This window comes from Cuculus canorus, chromosome 2 (assembly GCF_017976375.1).
Source record: "Cuculus canorus isolate bCucCan1 chromosome 2, bCucCan1.pri, whole genome shotgun sequence".
In the NCBI taxonomy this organism is placed as follows: Eukaryota; Metazoa; Chordata; class Aves; order Cuculiformes; family Cuculidae; genus Cuculus; species Cuculus canorus.
In genome coordinates this window covers 61,013,909-61,028,694 of record NC_071402.1, presented here as the reverse complement: position 1 = coordinate 61,028,694, position 14,786 = coordinate 61,013,909, and positions in this window count along the sequence as shown.

The window sequence follows — 14,786 nt, the reverse complement described above, 5'->3', positions numbered from 1 at the left end:
GTTTAAAACTCCCAGAACTGTAGTATGTGAATCCTTAACACTGAGAAATAAAGAACAGTTCTATCACTAGAGACTTCATTTCTGTAACAATAAGTATAATAAAAACTAACAGTAACAATGTAAAGTCACAGCTTTTTCTGTAAGAAGTGACCATTTTCAGAATTCTATTTCTGTAAAAGGGATATAAATATGTTACAAAATGGAAGAAAACTGAAGGGCTTCTTTAAAAAGAAAAAGTAGTGGGGATTTTCAAAATTCCTGTTTAAATTAATTAATTTTAAATTACTTCTCTATTTTATTTCCTTTTCTAAATCTTAAAGAATTATCCTAAATGGAAGAGCAAGTAGAAAAAATTTAAATCCTCCCCTACCTCTTGAACTTATGTGCTTTCCAAGGAAAAAAATTCTGTTTCAAGGCATGCAAATGTCAGAAATTCTGAATGTCTGAGAGCACAGACTGAGCAATGGTTTCAAGGCTTTTTTCTCCTTAGTTTTGATTAGTTATGTGTTGTCTGACTTAGACATCTACAGGACTATCTCTACATCTGAGCTTCTTTCTCAAGATTTCCTTTACAGATTGCACTTCTATTATGCCCATAGAGTTGTTCAAAGTTGGTCCAATAAACCATGCCCTCAAAATGCCTCTTCTTCTCCAATGATTATGAAAGGAAAAAAATATAACAACTCAGAAATACATGTATATATCTGAGCATAATTGGGTTTTGCCTCCCTCTTCAGCCAATACAAACAGTACCTTAAACCTTGTGATCAGGACCAACAAAAAGTTTATAATTAAGGCTAGAGGTTCAGAAGTGAAGCGGCTGAGGAAGCCGTTGGACTTCCTGTAATCCTTATTGCACACTGCCAAATGCAATTTCCATAGCTCGAAAACAAGTGATTTTAAAGGGAAGAAGAGGAAGCCTGAACAATTTCTGCTGGATGTTTAGAGACACCTCATATCCAGACACTTCTGATACCTTCTTCTCTTCTTCCTCCTTCCATGGAAGGGTGCTCACGTCTTCCTTTTCTGGCCAGCAACCTAAAGCAATTCCTTTCTGGTACTTTGTAGAAAATTCAGTGAAAAACTGTCAGATTTTAACAGAGAGTTTCACCCTACTTTCCTAGGCATAACAATATGCATATAAAGAAATAAAATGCCTCTGAAATTTTTGTTCTATCTGGCATCTCTGAAGAGTTATCCATTTGTCTAATTAGCATAACAATTGACAAAACTAGTAATTTCTACTGAACAAATAGTATGGGGGATTATTGATGCTTCTAAGGCGGTTCTGTCCTCTACAATAACCACATAAATGCAGAATCATTTGACTGACTGCAACAGGACTTAAATGGAAATGGAACTGCTTGAAAAATCTGTTTTGGAAACAGAATGATATAGTGGAACTCCTCAAGAATTCTTATTTTTTATCTAACCCAACTTTCTTTTCCCATTACAAATTCAGTGCTTTAATCTTGTCAGCTAATGCAGATTTTACACAAAACTTATAGTCGAAGTATGTATGGTACTGGGATCACTATTTCACCTGAAAATTTTCTTTCTTTAAAAAAGTTGCATTTCTTACTAGGTGATTCTTGTGACAGTTCATATCTCCCTTGATTGGTATGAACCTAATTGGGCCTGTTTGTGCATTTTACGATGTTGTATAGGTCAAAAATTCTCTGAACATTGACAAGTTGCACTATAAAGTTTTACAAAGTTATATTCAGTTGGGCAGATTGGCATCACTGGAGTTTATAACACAACTATACTGTAAATCTGTATATGTAAATTGTAAATACAGTCTTGAGGTTGACTTTGGGCTACTAATTTTTGGAGGTCGCTCTTATATTTTATAGTTTCCTAATAAATGTCACATTTGTTTGTTCTTTCATTTGATTTAGTCTCTTCAGTTTATAATTTTCTTATTGCCAGTTCTTAAATTTCATGCAAGAACATTAATTAAAAATGTTAATATAATGTCTGCAATAATTAATCTTTTCTTCCTAACTTACAAAAGAAAGTTGCTGGTATGCTGCTTTATATACTTGAAAAAAATACTATGATAAAATTGCCAAACAGTTTTGGAATTGTTTTCATTTAAACTGTGTAAATTGTTTCTGTCATCTATGTTATTAGATTTTAATTCAGTAAAGTTGAGCTAACAAACTATGAAGGGCATAGACTATAAACCTTTCAATGCTTTGGCAAGAAAAGTCATGGAAGGGAAATACATGTACAAGTATGAATGGGGATTTTGAGGATCAGCTGTATGAGTGAAGGATGCTTTTTACAAAAGGACTGTATTTAGTATTACGTATGATGATTTACATCTTCAGGTTGAAAAAGAATCTGCATATGTTTTACAGAGTGTGATAATTCAAAGTGACCAAATTACAGGCATGTCAATAAACATCCTTTTCTGGTGTCTACCTAAAACAAATAACTTTTTTTCCTTTTCTTCCTTTTTTTTTTTTTCTTTTTTCAGATAACACAGTAATATGAAATGCACAAATTTATTCAAGCATGCCATTGAAGTGTGGTAGTTTGCCTATCATCCCAGTTCAGACAGTGTGTTCTTCAGGAACTGCACACGTTATCTTGAGAACTTTATGTTATCTACAGACCACCTAAGAGTTGCTGTAGTCTTATTTCTAAGAATCTTTGAAGAGATATTAGCTGTGTAGCTCCCTATGAAACTAGCACTGTTTCAAATACATCAGGAATATCTTACTGATAGTTGTTTTGAACTAATTAATGTGTGTGCATTAGCTGAGAATAGAAGTGAAATAGCTAGACATTAGAAAAGCATTCTGATGGAAAATTAACAAAAAAAATCCATGGGAAATTCAGTGAGGTTTGTTTTCTCATTGATTAAATTTTATTTAGGACAATAACTCAAAAGTATACAGAAAAATAATTAATCTTCTCATATATAAACAAAGGATAAATAGGCACTGATGTGAAAATTAGTTACTTAAATAGCTATTGCACACTGGGATATTGAATGAAATATTGCTGGTAAACAGTACTGATTTTTTATACTTTATGTAATGCTTGAAATTAGGCCATAAAACATCCTGTTAATGTAGAGAGAAATATTTTATGAGTACTACACATAATAATGTTGATTTTGTACAGAAGGGATTCATGTTAGAAGAGAAACCACATCAAGCCTGAGAGGTTACACTCAGAAAGCAGAATAATTGTTTTGATTCACAGTTGATAGTCTCAAATAGGTTTATGTAATTGGAAATGAGTTTCATTGTTCAGTGCTGGGATATCCCAAATACTAGTAAGTACTGAATCCTGAGACTTGAGACCTTGAATGAAGGTGTCAGTTGCCATGCTAACTTGCCCAAGAAAAAAATATTCTTCCTTAACTTGCTGTGGAAATGTACTGCACACACACAGACACACAGACACACAGACACACAGACACACAGACACAAAGACAGTCAGGCACCCTCCCCTACACAGTTGATACATTTGCTATTCAATATTTTAACGACTCAGTTTCAGTACTTCTGGTGTATTTTATTTTTGATAGAAGTTTTTGAAAGAAAACCTTGCATGAATTAGATGAACCACAAATAAGTATATGATTCTGGCATATCCAAGAATAAGGTGTAGGAATAGCTTCAGTTTATGTAGTGTATCATCCCAGAAACACAGCTGTGTGATGGTACAGGCTCTAAACATGATCTGCAGAAGATGTTTTTTCAACCTGGTAACCTGAATTGTTGGCTCTGTAAAATCTTTTCCATACAAGCTGATCAGATCTACTGTAGATCAACTAACCCCTCTTTATTTTGACAGACACCCAGACCTGGATGTTTGAGTAGTTTCATTGTGTATAGAAAATGCAACCTTTGCATGACTACTAGGTCATCTCCTGTTACTAAGCACTGAAACTCTCAAAATTAAATATCTTAGCATTACTCTCTTCCTTATCCTTTATAAATGGTTACCACTAAGACAATCTGAGGCTGAAGTTCTGTATTGTTGTCAACTGTTACAAACTACTAAATGAAGTTGAAAATTGTAGCTGTTATGTGAATATGATGTTAAAGAAGAGAACTACTGCAACTATTATCAATTTCAAACTATGTTATCAGTGTTCAACTATCACTTAATCTCCCAGACTAGCCCTGAAGGTATCATGCTTCAGTCTTTTTAATAGAAAATATCTTGCCTGTTTATTATCTAGGATATATTAGCTTGGAAACAAAGATGATGAATGTTAGTTTAGGTTTAGACTGACAGACTAGAATATTAACTTCAGTCTTTGCAGCATTAAAATACTAAACCCTGAGCTTTAAGGGCCAGAGAAGAGAGAGTTTTTAGATAAACTATTTTGAATCCACTTCTACATACCACACCTGAAAATACAGAACGTAATTTTCTAAGGAGATCTGACAGGTGAGCTATCAAACTTATCAAACTTATTGCTATATGTAAAAAGAAGGTAAAGGTTTCAATAAGGGTCCTTCATTTTGTCAGGTACTCATGTGTTTGTGTGTGCACTTAAATTTCTTTTTTGTAGTTAATGGTACACTCTCTTCCATGGTTCTCATTTATTTCTTTTTCAGGAGTGACCCAGAGGAAAAATAGCAAGCAGGATGTGATTTTGTATATTCATTGTCAGAGCTCTAACACATAAGCATAGGAGTTTCTATTGTTGTAAGACATAAAATGCATCCTTTTGGCCTGTGAATACATTGAGAATACTGTGTCTTTTCATGGTACCGGATGGTTTCTAATTATTAAAGTCACTACCTGGAAGACTGTTTTTAGTCACTGACAAACTCTCATCCTATTTACATCTAAATGGCTCTCAGATGTACCTAATAAGGTCACAAAACTCTGTCAGAGGGGACACAACTGTACACTCCAATTCTATACGGTAGCTACACTGAACTACACTGAAGGAACTTCTAGCCTGCTGCCTGTCTAGAAAATGAATATTTTAGATTAGGATAAATATCGGTGGCTCTAGTATCATGACTAGTTATCAACTAGTTGCTGATAAACAAACATCTATCTTTAACACTACAACCTCTTACATCTATATTATTCTAATTTTCCCAAAGCTAATATAGTCAGTCATCCCTAATGAAATGAATTACTTCCAAGTACTACAGGTATTGTGCTTAAAAAACTTCAGCCTACTTAGAACAAAGAAAATAAAATCAATTTGTTTATGTAAAGCTTTCATCATACCACTGCCAATGCAGAATTGTTATTGTATTTATTCTTATAAAGTTGACTGAACTTTGGTTCAAAAGTAAATTCTATTCAGTGCAGATTATAGAACAGATTGTACAAAAAATGCACTTTACTTCAAAGGCAATAACTTTTCTCTGTTGCTTATGAACACTGTGTTGGAAAAATTTGTTTGCAGAATGTGTAACATAAAAATATAGATATGAAAGGTTAGGCAAAAGCTGTGTTATCCCCGAACATGTATACTGCTGATCATTGACATATAAAAACTTTTCTTGAAATATTGTTTCAAAGATTATACTCCTGAAATTGACTATTCTAAGTCCAAATGGTCAGAAACAATTGTTTTCTGATTTCTGTGATTTAATGAAGGTGATACAGTGTCTGTTAAGTGTTTACATGACTAAGTCTCGATGATATACATTAAAAGCAATCCTTAGAATTTTTGCATATTAAGTAATTTCATTTGTTTACAAATTTACCATCAGATTTTTTAAAGTAGCTAATTTTATTATTAGAATCTATGAAGATGATTAAAACACTAACTTCTTATGGTTGTATTATCCCAGCTAATGGTGCATACTATTAATTTTTGCAAGCTCCTTTCTTTTTAATGTCTGTTTCAGTGATAGCCCAATGTATCTATTTGCATTGCTATAGAAGGCTAAACATCTTGTTGCTGTTGAACAACTGCAACGTCAGCAAACTACAGTGTCAGGCTATCATCATCTCAAACCTAACGGAAAGACACGTATTACGGAGAGGTTTTGTGAACTGTCAGATGGGGTGAGCCTACATTGATGTTAAAGGAATCGTAGGATGGGCAGTTAATTGTTTTCACATAATATATTGTTACTCTATGCATTTTCTGTCGTTTAGAAGTTTAGCCCACAAAAAAGATGGGCTTTTCTGGGACAAAACCTCAGTCTCATTGAAGTCAATATTAAAAGACTCACTGAGCCCGGCAGGCCAGATTTCACTCTGGTATTTACATTCACTGTGGACCAAGGTAAATGTTAGTGATAACTCTTACATAGTACTCTGTTTGTTCTGGAGTAGGGGGGTGAAATTAGCCAGATATGAATGCAGACAATCAGGACTGGATTTTTTTTATGAGTGAATGAGCATGAATCATACTTTGGATTAGGAAAACCAGCTGCTAGAAATCCCACCACCCACAACTTTAAAATAAATGCATGCTTTGCTGAGGCACATTATTATTGTATAACTGGTGGCAGGAGTCCCACAGCTGGCAGTTCACACGACAGAGGGTAAAGGCTTGGTAACAACTGACAGTGATAGGATTTTTTCTTTGACTTCAATATGATTCTGGAATGAAGTGCTGGCCCTACCTACAGTTTACATACATCTTGTTTTTCTTGATTCCCCTTGCCGTAAGTGGGATGGCATAGGCCTCTCTAGAGAGTGAATCATTACTTCCAAAGACAAGTGTAAGAAAGTATGTGGAGGGTGATTCACCTGAATTATTTCCTTCTATCCACTTGGAGGGGAATGAAAAACATGAGCAATGTAGGCAAGTCAAATATCCAGATCTCTAATGAATATTCTAAATGGGATCTTCAAAATATGTTGAAAATCTTGACATGACTAAATATAACAGACAAAAATAAATTTTAAATTAATTTCAAGACCCACAGTTAAATTGTGCTCAAGTTTTCTAGCTGAACAGGAGAGAAGGATGAGAATAGTTTTATTTGTTAAGTCTTGTCTTCTATATAAAGTGCTTCCTAAGGTGCAGGCTATTTTCTCTTCCAGCAGGATTTTTAGAACCATCTGTATATACAGGAACTGTCAAGGGCAAAACTCCATTGGTGTTTGCCAGCAAAACCGGGCAGGCATATGCTATGTATTGCCTAGGGGATATAAAAGTAGGCATGATTCCTCCCTGCTGTCTGGGAAGTGAACAGACCTAAGAACCTACATAAAATGTTGTTTACCCAATGTGTTGGTATGACTTGCTTGGTTCTAATAAAAAAACAATTTTCAAATCAGAATTGTGATGGCTGCCTTTAGGGACGTATACTTCTGTAGCAGTGCTGTGACAGAAAACACTTGAAATTAATCCTGACTTGAATAAATAATGTAAGAGTCTGTAAATGCTACATCTAGTTTCTGGCACTACCACTGTTGCAAAGTCACTTGCCCAGGGAAAGAAGAGATTCTGGTAGGTACTAAATATGTTATATCAAATAAATGGAGAAAAAGAAGGGAACTGTAAACCCCGGATACAGGTCCCACGTTAAGAAAGCGTCTCTATCAAGCAATGCAAGTGTAGTGTATGCCTTTCATCTGTAGGCACCCTTGGCAGGACTGGGTGTTTAGGAGGCATTCAGATGAGTGGAGCACCTTGTCTCTTGGGAAACTGCAGCGAAGAAGAGCACTCAGTGGGGTCGTTGTGCTGAAAAAGAATCAGAATGAAGCAATCCCTTCCACACACTAGACTTGCTTCCTGCTGAGGGCAATGGAAGTATTATCTGAAAATTTGTAGAGAAACATTTGCCTCTATATTGTTCAGCCGTATAACACCTATTAATTTCTTCTAGATTATTATTGACCACATCAGACAAAATAGAAGTTATCTAAATGCAGAGTCCTGAGGCAATACCCCAGGTTAGGTGTTTATGCTTTAAATTTTGAACGATGTAAGGCATATCTAGTCAAAAAAACCTCAAATTTCTCCGGAAAATTCTCAACCAAAACTAAGTCTTGAACTATGTAAGCCTGAGTTGCAGAGACAAAAACAGACAATTACCATTTCAGGAGGTTTGTTTGTTTAATTTTTTTCAGGATTTTCGGGGGTTGTGTTTCTTAATTTTTTTGTTCTTTTCCCCCAGATGATTAGTTCATCCATACTACCTAAGCTATTAATTTAATATTTATACCTTTTAGAGTTTTGAGAGCTAAAGAGTCGGGAGCAGCAACATACAGTGTTAACAGAACCTCCGTGGAACTGTTAGCTTAATAATAATTAGCTGAAGCCAAGTAGTATAAAAAGTAATTCTATCTTTGAAGATTAAAAGAAATCATAAATTAGTAGAAGAGAATGGTTGTTATCTCAAATTTAATTACAACTTTCATTAATGACAGATAAAATCAAAGCTAAGGCTCACATATTCCTCATTATGGTCTACAAAAAACTACTCTTTGATATCTTTGTATAGATTTATCTCTCATACAGAAAAAGATATTAAAGAATATTATTGTAAATTGTGATTAAACAGAATTGATACATACCAAATATTTTTGAGCTATCAAATGTATTTCAAATAATGTGACTGTAACTGGTAGAGATTTATACATCCCTAAGACAGTTTTTGGTAATATTTTGCCTCTGATCCACAGCAAGCAACATAAGGATCTGAAAATCCTGATAAACTAACTTGGCAGAGAGCTGCTTGACTTGCAGTTTAAAAACAGTCAATAAAGGCATCCTTGGCACTACTTGGCATTGATATACAATTAAATCAATGAAAGGTAGTACACTTAGTACTCCAGAATATCACCCTGGAAGAAGTGATACAATCACAATGTCTTGAATTCGAACCCACAAAATTCTAAAACTGGACTAAAATTAATGTGTTTGAATTTTTTTTTTTTTTTTTTGGCTAGTCTTATGCTTTAGTCAGTGTACACAGAAGGGATCAGTAAGTACTTTGAAAACATAAAGCCCAAGTATGGTACTTGAAGAATTAAACATAACAAATTTTCTGATACCCTTGGCAAAGTGGGAATAAACAGAGAAAGATATTTCCCAAACAAAGACCTGCAAATGACATGAATTACATCCAAGGAAGGAAAATATATGTCTTTGGTACAAAACTGTAGCCATGAAAGAAGTTAATGACTACTGGGCCTGTGGCCCTGTTGCCTGGGTCACAGCACTATACAGCAAAGCAACTGCTTTGTTGAAGCGAGAAATACCAGCAACTGAGCAGTTACTGCTGGACTTGAGAGCAGCAGCAGTAGCTCCTGAGTTTTGTCCTATATCCTTATGAGCAGAAAGGTTGGATCTATGGGGCTTTTGCTCCTTTCGTCTTCATCCTCTTTCATGTTCAGTCTCTCAATTTTAGGGCAGGAAAATACAGTTCTGCTTCTATAATCTTCATTGCTACCATCTTCCCTAGAAAGGGGCAGAAGTAAATTGTGAGAGCAATCAAGGAACTTTGGGATATCCAGATTCATAAAGCATTTGCAAAAATTTACTAAGTGACAGAGGTCAGTGTTGGGACTGCTGTTAACATCTTTGTCGCAGACATGGACAATGGGATTAAGGGTAGCCTCAGCAAGTTTGCCAGTGTGGGAAGCTGTGTGGGAAGCGATGCCATCCAGAGGGACCTGGACAGGCTTGAGAGACAGCCCTGTGTGAACCTCATGAAGTTCAACAAGGCCAAGTGCAAGGTCCTGCACCTGAGTCAGGGCAATCCCAAGCACAATTACAGGCTGGGCAGAAATGGGTTGAGGCTGCCCTGAAGAGAAAGACTTGGGGGCACTGGTGGATGAGAAGCCCAACATGAGCCAGCAATATGCACTTGTAGCCCAGAAAGTCAAACATATCCTAGGCTGCATTGAAGGAACTGTGACCAGCAGGTTGAGGGAGGTGATTCTGCCCTTCTACTCTGCTCTTGTGAGACCTCATCTGGAGTACTGTGTTCAGTTCTGGAATCCTCAGCACAGGAAGGACCTGGATTTGTTAGAGCAAATCCAGAGGGGGAACATGAAGATGATCGGAGGGCTGGAGAACCACCTACATGAGGACCAGCTGAGAGAATTGGAGTTGTTTGGCCTAGAAAAGAGAAGGCTTGGGGAGACCTCCTAGCAGCCTTCCAGTACTTAAAAGAGGCCTACAAGAAAGATGGAAAAAGGCTTTGTATGAGGGCATACATAGTGATAGGTAATGGCTTTAAACTGAAAGTGGGTAAATTTAGATTAGACATTAGGAAGAAATTTCTTACTGTGTGGGTGATGAGACATTGGAACAGGTTGCCCAGAGAAGTCATGGATGTCCTGTCCCTGAAGGTGTTCAAAGCCAGGCTGGAAAAGGCTTTGAGCAATGTGATCTAGTGGGATGTGTCCTTGCCCATGGCAGGGGTGTTGGAACTAGATGATCTTTAAGGTCCTTTCTGACCTAAACTATTCTATACTTTTATGATTATTTGACAAAACTTCTGCCATGTCTGCTATTCATAAATCAGATATTTTTTAAAATGTATTTGCCTGTATGGCCTTATTCTACATTTCTTCAGTAACAGAATGGCTGCCATTCCTTAATCCTCTAATCTCAAGCAGTCTGGTGTAAAAAAAAAATGTACCTACTAGAAGTATGTTGCTATTTTAAATCAATCTCATAGCACAGTGTTATCAGCTGAATATATTAATTTATTTTTATTGTGTCTGCCTACTCAAACTCATTTATTCATTATAATTTTTCCTACTCATCCATCAAACCTTTTTAAGTTTGGCCAATTTCTGCTAACCAGTGGAACAATACAACATTTTTTTTCCTATAGTTAAGAAAGAATTGTGTCTCTGTATGAAGCATAAAAGGGTGTGGGCAGTGCATAAACTAACTGACAAGCAGACCACAGGCTAGCCCATTTATTCATTCAAGTACCATTTATTTCTGAACTTGCTTTGCATCAAAAGGAATTGTTGCTTTCTTATACAATTAAAAAAAACTAATCCTTTTGCTTTATAGCATTGTTGACTAAATTCAAAGTCTCTTTCAAAGCTGAAGGATGATTTCACTTGCTTTGAGGAGTCACTGCCCAGCAGAATTTAATGTGTACATATATGCATACTTATTTAAGCTACCCTAGTTACAGAATTTCTCTGTTGCTTTTGCCATAGCTACTGCTCTAGTGAGATACATGTCTGGGTACAGCACTGTGGCCTAGGAAGAAGACCAAGAAAACCTTGTGCATATCTGGTAATGGACTTTATGGGAAATTTTTCCAGCATGAATTTTAAAAGCTTGTTGAACACAATGAACATAGCAAAATTACTATTTCTAATTGACTTGCACACAATACACTGTATCTTTGTAAAACAGAATTTAAATATCATCCTCAGTTACTAGCTAAAGAAATTAAGTTAGATCTGAAATGATGTCAGAATTTTTGAGAAGACATTTATGCATCAATAGCCCGCCCACTGTTAATTGTTTCAACTTGTTGTCTCCATGACTGCCTGACCATGGATATGGAACTGTAACAGGCAGTACTGAGCAATGTTATTAAAAATCATTCTATTATTTGTCTTGTTATGCCTCCCACTGAGGATTTTAAGTTACCCCTTGCCGTCTGAAAATAAACAATTTTATTAGTGGCGTAAGTGCCAAGAACATTACAAGGACCTCCAGAATTATTTCAAGAAATATTGATTTAATCAATATTCATGGAGGTCCGAGCTATATGGAAATAAGGCAAAGCAGGACAGAGAACACATCGCATGAAACAGATAAAACTGAAGTTGCAAGAACAGTTCTCTCAAAATATAGATCTTCATATGTGTAAATTCACAGTTCAGATTCAGGAGGCTAAATGCGAGGGGTGTGTAAGATAGACAAAATAAGATAATTTTATGTACACTTAGACTTACATAAACCTCCTAACTCCCAGATGAGGAAATTCAAGTGCCACATGTCGATCTACTACTACCACCACTGACCTAGTTTATCAGTTTTCACCTACACCTTCAAACAAGTTCAAAAAGCCAATAACAGACAAACCAAGGCAAACATTATAAAAGGGAATTGAAGGGACCAGGTTACACTACACACATTCTGGATTACTAACACTCTGTGAGACAATCTTACCATTCCTTTCTGACCCTTTTGATAGTAATTTTGATCTAAATTGTCTTGGGCAGGTGGTTTATGCCTATTAGTGACCAATGTTCGATGTAGGTACTGAGAAATAACTGGACCAGAATTTAGGACAGCTCTATTTAACTAGAATATAATTCATCACGGGTGAGAAATATAACAGGACACTGGATTAAGACCTGTGATGATTCATAACTTGCATGTTTTCAATTCAACCTAAAGAGTCTTTGAAAAATTACTGATTTTATTAAGTGTTCTTTTCTGTGTTTTATTATTTCAAATTAGTGGGAAAAAAGCACCTAGCTTGTGTTTTAGACAGATCACAGAGACTAGCAAACGTTCCTCACCCAATAGGCCAAACATTAATAGACAATAATAAAAATATTTCAGCAACTTGTTCTCTGTGAAGAAACACTTTTGTCTGTTTTCTTAAACCATTTAAGGCACGAAAGAACATTTCACGTAAAATAAAGGCAATGAAATACCATCTTGCAGAAGGGAAAAAGAGAATTATTAATGACAATAGGTTACACAAACTTCTTAAATCACAGCCTTGATCATTCAAAGATTTGAAAATGTGTATTATTCAGAGGGTGTATAATATTAAAATTTAAAATGGGGGAGAAGTAATACAGTTTCACTCCCTTGTAATTCAGCATTAAGCTTGTCAAAGGGAGCTGTAATATATATTGGCTGAGCTCTTATCCATGTGTCATGTCCCAGTAGATGAGTATTTACAGGAGCAAGACTTAAGTTATAACTAATCTCATTGTAGCATTATATGTTGAACAAAATATGAAGAAGTATTATTTGGATTTTTCTGGACACCTCTGTGAAAAAAATCTTTAATTTGTCATAGGAGTCTCTTCCAAACATAGATACATAGATATATAGTTACTCACAATGACATTTTCACACCACCTGTTAGGTTCTGAAAAGTGTGACAATTCTGCACAAGACATAATAATTTCCCTCAAGATTGGAGGGGTTTAATGGAATGAATATGTCACCCTGTGCATAGTTCAGATAGGAAGTGCCTCTCCCATCATCTCATGGGCCGTTGAAGTGAGCTTGTATTTGTCTGGCACATGATTTGTTAAAACCCTGGTGTTGCCTTATCTTTTGAGAACAGTTGACTGGTAAAAGTTGCATATTGAATTGCTTGAGCTCATTCATATTTGAAAACATGTTTATATCTGTCATTGAGCATTTTTTTTAACATCCGTCTTTTATTTTACATCAACAGTATTAGTTACGACTCATGTCGTTCATTTGCTATTAAAAGTAACAGATGGTACACTAAGCTGCATTTTCTTCAACGTAAAGGATGTACTTAGGTGACATTAAAATGTATTTCTGCTCTGGAAAGTGTTTTGAGTAAAATATATTTTATGGGTTCCACATTTATTCTTTATCAATGATTCTTGATTGAAATAATCTCTTCTTTATAAGTTATAAACTGAGTTTTCCAACTGTTTTCAAGCTTAGGTCATTTGTGAAAATAAAGCTTTGTTTATTGATACCAGAATCCACAAAGGGGAAAAGCTTTGCAAGGAGGATTTAGGTATGAATTTGGTTCATGTCATAGTCAGGCACAGATTCTACCTCAGTCCCCAGATCTGTACTATTCTATACCAAAAAAAGAGGACTACAATAAAAATATGTTAAATAGAATACAGCTAATTCTTCTTGTAGACCTGTCAGCTAAACTCTTGAAGTATTTCTTTCAGTTTAATGGAGTCCACATCAACCTACAGCTGAAATTGCTGTCACACTATCACACCTCAGAAAGTACCATAGGCCACCGGTGTTTGATTAGGAGATATTAAAGACTTAAGAAGATCACATGTTTTTGGCTCATCTGGAAGAAGAAGTTTCTTTGCTTCCCAGATAACACAGATTATTATGAAACACTCTGGTCTCTTGTTGCTACTTATGTCAGGGCTAGTTTCTAAGGTTTCTGTTTCGATTGTGATTTAAAATAAGAAGAGTCACTGAGAGATGTTATCTTGCAGCTCTCTCTGCTGCTTCATTTATTTTCCTAACTCTCTTTCTCTGGTAGCATGGTGGAATGGAGGCATGTATGGACCTGACATGGCATGGGTTAAATGGCTCAAAGCAAGTGATTGCCCTCAGCCCCAGTGGCAAGGCTGGAAGTGCTGGAAAGCGTGTCTGGACTTGTCTAGGGAGGAGGGACATTCCTGAGCTCACCTGTCCTTCCCTCACCTGATCCAGCGAGGGGCAGGGACAGAGTTTTAAAATTCCAGGTAGCTTTAGGGCTCTCTATGCTGTTTTCGCAGTTCAGTTTGGTTAAGCGGATTATAAGAATGTTGTCAAGGATTGCGGACTGTTCAGGTAACTTTCACAGCTGCAGCTTTTCGTGTCTGTTGTCTGTCCTGTACGAGTTGTTTGATCATTTGAACCCAGTGTTTTAAGGGCATCTTGTTTAGTAAAAAGTACGCACCTCTACCCTGAGTGATTTTGAATTGCTCTGGCACTGTGCCTGGATAAAGAGCTCACTTTCTTGTAAAGTGGGCCGTGACAAGGCATATGGCATAAAGTTAGCTGAATGGTTTGCACTATAGAAAAACTTAGAAACTTTGGAAAGTTATAACATAAAGAAAATTAAAAGTTGGTGCATTTTGATTACAAGCCCAGTCAATAACTAAATTACAGTATGTGGAATGTGAGGGCATAAAGATTCAAGAGACAATGGTTA